Genomic DNA, 5,945 nt, shown 5'->3' with positions numbered 1-5,945 from the left:
CTGTGGCATTGATATGGTATATATAGTATGTATAGTTTTTTGTTTGCTCTAAGGTGTCTAGATTGAATTTTTATTTGTGTCCTGGCGACTGGACCTTTTTGTAACACCATTATTTTTTGTCTTACTGTGATTTTCCTGTTAGGGCCCAGGTCTAGCAGAATCTATCCTCCTTAGTTGGGGACAGAAGCACCAGATCATCAGCAAACAGTAGACATTTGACTTCATATTCTAGTAGGGTGAGGCAGGTGCTGCAGATTGTTCTAGTGCCCTCGCCAATTCGTTGATATATATGTTGAAGAGGGTAGGGCTTAAGCTGCATCCCTGTCTCACCCCACGGCCCTGTGGAAAGAAATGTAATGTGTTTTTGCCAATTTTAACCTCACACTTGTTGTTTGTGTACATGGATTCTATAATGTTGTAGGTTTTCCCCAACACCACTTTACATCATTTGTATAGCAGACCCTCATGCCAAATTGAGTCAAAGTCTTTTTTGAAATAAACATGCATGAGAAAACTTGCCATTGTTTTGGTTGTTTCGTTTGTCAATTAGAGTGTGCAGGGTGAGTACGTATGATAATTTGGTAAAAAGCCAATTTTATATTTGCTCAGTACATTGTTTTCACTGAGGAAATGTACGAGTCTGCTGTTAATGATAATGCATCATCATTAATCACACCAATCCACTTTTGTGGATTGGTGTGATCAGTCCTTGGTTTCAAAATATTTGGGAAGATGTCATAGGATGATGGGTAAAGGGTTTAAGTATAGCCAATTGGAATTTGTTGTCTGTATATTTTAGAATTTCATTGAGGATACCATCAACACCACAGGCCTTTTTGGGTTGGAGGGTTTGTATTTTGTCCTGTAGTTCATTCAATGTAATTAGAGAATCCAGTGGGGTTCTGGGAGTCTTCAACAGTTGATTCTAAGATTTGTATTTGATCATGTATATGTTTTTGCTGTTTGTTCTTTGTTATAGAGCCTAAAATATTGGAGAAGTGGTTTATCCAGACATCTCCATTGTGGATAAATACTCTTTGTGTTGTTGTTTGTTTAGTGTTTTCCCAATTTTCCCAGAGGTAGTTAGAGTCTAATGAATTCTTCGATACATTGAGCTGATTTCTGACATGCTGTTCCTTCTCTCGCTCGCTATCTCTCTCTCTCTCACTCTCTCTCTTTCACACACGCTCACTCATGATCATCAGCAGTCCTACACCAGATATATAAAATCCAATGCACTATTGATAGAGAACAGAGGGGTCCAGTATATTTACTACCTGTTCTCCCTCAGGCTACAATTACATACAAACACACACACACACACTCACACACACACACACACACACACACACACACCACACCACACACACACACACACACACACACACACACACACACACACACACACACACACACACACACACACACACACACACACACCACACACATACACACACACACACACACACACACCATATTGTATCAGGAGTTGACTGTACATAACAGACTGGTCAATAACCTTGGCCTTATGGCTCTGCTCTACCATTAGCATTGATTGATTGATCAGTCTCCTCTCTACCCCAAGACTGTTTTTCTGGATGTTTCTGAGTAGATGGGGGAGAGTATTCAATGTTACAATGAGAATCCCTCCAGAGTTTAGGGTTCATGTTATAGGGTTACGATCATATTCATGTACATGTTGTGTTATGTCATGTTATGCAGCGTGTCAGGGTACCTGCAGTGTGTGTTGTATGTCTCTCCTAATCCAGGTCTCTTGGTGTTTATTTCAGACTGATCACACCCACGTACGGCACCACACACACATGCGGACGCACTCACTCACTCACGCAACCATGCAAGTCTTCCCAATGAGGCAGAACGGTATTCCCTGCCAGAGCTCTGGAATCTATTAAAGCAGGATGTCGACATCACTCTGTTATTCTTCTATCTCACTAACTTTATTTCTCTCTCTCAGGATGGCTGAGGTTTCACAGCAGGAGAGAATTCAGGCCATCGCTGTAAGTGACACACACACACACACACACACACACAGCATGCATGGTTTCATACAACCATTAATTAATAACTCCTGTTAGACCAGCCTGATCAACAGAAATAGACTTAGATTTCGGACATTTGAAAAGTTCCTGAGAACGTCGCGCTCACCAAAAAAAGAACTTGCTCAGACCACTGCGCTACGATAGTGCACAATAGTAGTTCGGCTCTAGCAAGCCGTGAGAATACTTTATGATACTTGAGGGGTATGAGGTCGGTCGGTTTGCAGAGCCTTCCCCAAACCATGCCGAATGAACCCTGTAACCATGCCGAATGAACCCTGTAACCATGCCGAATGAACCCTGTAACCATGCCGAATGAACCCTGGAACCATGCCGAATTAAACCCTGCAACCATGGCCGAATGAACCCTGTAACCATGCCGAATGAACCCTGTAACCATGCCGAATTAACCCTGTAACCATGCAGAATTAACCCTGCAACCATGCCGAATGAACCCTGTAACCATGCCGAATTAACCCTGTAACCATGCCGAATTAACCCTGTAACCATGCCGAATTAACCCTTTAACCATGCCGAATTAACCCTGCAACCATGCAGAATTAACCCCGTAACCATGCCGAATTAACCCTGCAACCATGCCGAATTAACCCTGCAACCATGCCGAATTAACCCTGTAACCATGCAGAATTAACCCTGCAACCATGCCGAATTAACCCTGTAACCATGCCGAATTAACCCTGCAACCATGCAGAATTAACCCCGTAACCATGCCGAATTAACCCTGCAACCATGCAGAATTAACCCTGTAACCATGCAGAATGAACCCTGTAACCCACTCATTGCTTTTATCCCTCCCCCCCACACACACACACATACACACACACACACCTCAGACCTATTAGTCCTTTCCGCCCCTATCCCTCCAGACCCCCTATCCCTCCAGACCCCCTATCCCTCCAGACCCACTATCCCTCTAGACCCCCTATCCCTCCACACCCCCTATCCCTCCAGAACCCATATACCTCCAGACCCCCTATCCCTCCAGACCCCCTATCCCTCCAGACCCACTATCCCTCTAGACATCCTACCTTTCCAGACCTCCAGACCCCCTATCCCTCCAGACCCCCTATCCCTCCAGACCCCCTATCCCTCCAACCCCTATCCCTCTAGACCTCCTATCCCTCTAGACCTCCTTTCCCTCTAGACCTCCTATCCCTCCAGACCCCCTATCCCTCCAGACCCCCTATCCCTCCAGACCTCCTATCCCTCCAGACCCCCTATCCCTCCAGACCTCCTATCCCTCTAGACCTCCTATCCCTCCAGACCCCCTATCCCTCCAGACCCCCTATCCCTCCAGACCTCCTATCCCTCCAGACCTCCTATCCCTCCAGACCTCCTATCCCTCTAGACCTCCTATCCCTCTAGACCTCCTACCCCTCCAGACCCCCTATCCCTCCAGACCTCCTATCCCTCCAGACCCCCTATCCCTCCAGACCTCCTATCCCTCTAGACCTCCTATCCCTCCAGACCCCCTATCCCTCCAGACCCCCTATCCCTCCAGACCCCCTATCCCTCTAGACCTCCTATCCCTCCAGACCTCCTATCCCTCCAGACCTCCTATCCCTCTAGACCTCCTATCCCTCTAGACCTCCTACCCCTCCAGACCCCCTATCCCTCCAGACCTCCTATCCCTCCAGACAACCTATCCTTCTAGACATCCTATCCCTCCAGATATCCTATCCCTCCAGACAACCTATCCTTCTAGACATCCTATCCATCCATACCTCACATCCCACTAGACATCCTATCCCTCCATACCTCCTATCCCTCCAGACATCCTATCCCTCCAGACCTCCTATCCCTCTAGACATCCTATCCCTCCAGACATCCTATCCCTCCAGACAACCTATCCTTCTAGACATTCTATCCCTCCAGACATCCTATCCCTCCAGACAACCTATCCTTCTAGACATCCTATCCTTCTAGACATCCTATCCCTCCATACCTCCTATCCCTCCAGACATCCTATCCCTCTAGACATCCTATCCCTCTAGACATCCTATCCCTCCAGACATCCTATCCCTCTAGACATCCTATCCCTCTAGACATCCTATCCCTCCAGACACCCTATCCCTCTAGAGCCTGTAGATTAACATCTGTAGCTGAACATCCAGAAGCATTAGGCTAATGCTAGAACGGTAATGGACTTATATCCGGCATGAACATGCAGACACAGCACACATCACATTGGTTAAAATGTTTAACATGGCCACTTACTGTGTGTGTGTGTGTGTGCGTGTGTGTGTGTGTGTGTGTTGTGTCTTTACAGGAGAAGAGGAAGAGGCAGACAGAGATTGAGAACAAGAGAGACAGCTGGAAGATGACAGAAGACAGCTTCAAACACCTAAAGGTACACACACTCACACACACACACAGTCCTTTGTGTCTCTGTTTAGTACCAGATAGAAACACACTCAGCTGTCACAGACTGTTAACACAAGCTAGGAGATAAGCCTGCTTCGATGCACACTACATAGCCTCCCTGTTATCTCCCCTCTAGCTGACTTGACCAAAGCTAAAATAGCCATTTGATAACCCTTCACACACTGACTGAAGCACCAGCCTCTGATAAAAGTAGTGTGTGTTAGAACACCACCAATGACCTTGTGTGCTCCCATTCCTGTCTTCTCTGTGTGTGGCTAAAACGGGGTACATTACGTGTGTGAGAGTGGTTTCCTGCTCAGAGGGAATGGGACAACAAATCCTCTGACCAACCTTCTATGGATTATAGACACACACACACACTATAGACACACACACACACACGCACACAATGAGTTCTACAGCGGCTGTTTCTAATTAGGTGTCATATGTGATGATGTAATGCAGCCTGGAGATTTTGTGATGTAACCATGGAGACGTGCACATGTATGGTAGAGAAGTAAAAGTTTGAGAGGTGTGTGTGTATGTGTGTGAGTGTGTATGAGTGTGGGAGTGTGTGTGTGTGTGTGTGTGTGTGTGTGTGTGTGTGGTGTGTGTGTGTGTGTGTGTGTGTGTGTGTGTGTGTGTTGTGTGTGTGTGTGTGTGTGTGTGTGTGTGTGTGTGTGTGTGTGTGTGTTCCTTCCATTGTCAGTAGTGTAAGTAGTATTTGCACCAGAACAATGAACAGCGTGCTGAGCTGGGGAGGGTGTGTATATCCAATTATATCCAAGCGGTGGGGGGGAAGGGGAGACACTTTGCTGATGGCTACTTTACTGAGGAAAAATGTACTTACTAGGTCTGATGTGTGGTTGTCCCACCCATCTTAAGATGAATGCACTAACTGTCACTCTGATAAGAGGGTCTGCTAAATGACTCAAATGTAAATGTAAAATAGAGGGAGAGAGATAAATATGGAAGAGAGAGGGAGGAGTGTTATGCAGCATTATGGGAAATGTATATACATATTTTCTTAATGGAGAGAGAAAGCGATAGAAAGGGAGGGTGATGGATGAGAGACAATGAAGTAAAGAGAGAGAGAGAGAGAGAGAGAGAGAGAGAGAGAGAGAGAGAGAGAGAGAAAGGGAGGGTGATGGATGAGAGACAGTGAAGTAAAGAGAGAGAGAGAGAGAGAGAGAGAGAGAGAGAGAGAGAGAGAGAGAGAGAGAGAAAGGGAGGGTGATGGATGAGAGACAGTGAAGTAAAGAGAGAGAGAGAGAGAGAGAGAAGAGTGGTGGATGGATGAGAGACAGTGAAGTAGAGAGAGAGAGAGGGTGGATGGATGAGAGACAGTGAAGTAAAGAGAGAGAGAGAGGGGTGGATGGATGAGAGACAGTGAAGTAAAGAGAGAGAGAGAGAGAGAGAGAGAGAGAGAGAGAGAAAGGGAGGGTGATGGATGAGAGACAGTGAAGTAGAGAGAGAGAAGAGAGAGAGAGAGAGAGAGAGAGA

The 5,945-nt window shown here is 46.3% G+C and overlaps 1 pseudogene across 1 annotated transcript in view; it reads left to right on the top strand.

The window, feature by feature from the left end:
• LOC116374072 (paralemmin-1-like) overlaps positions 1-5,945 on the top strand; it is an 11,660-nt pseudogene that overhangs the window by 2,892 nt on the left and 2,823 nt on the right. The window contains exons 2-3 of the transcript XR_004209899.1: positions 1,976-2,018; positions 4,348-4,481. The product of XR_004209899.1 is annotated as a paralemmin-1-like (transcript). The remainder of the gene's footprint in view (positions 1-1,975; positions 2,019-4,347; positions 4,482-5,945) is intronic.

Source organism: Oncorhynchus kisutch, linkage group LG5 (assembly GCF_002021735.2).
Source record: "Oncorhynchus kisutch isolate 150728-3 linkage group LG5, Okis_V2, whole genome shotgun sequence".
Classification (NCBI taxonomy): domain Eukaryota; kingdom Metazoa; phylum Chordata; class Actinopteri; order Salmoniformes; family Salmonidae; genus Oncorhynchus; species Oncorhynchus kisutch.
The sequence above is the reverse complement of the archived record's forward strand: the minus strand, read 5'-3'. Positions and strand labels throughout refer to the sequence as shown.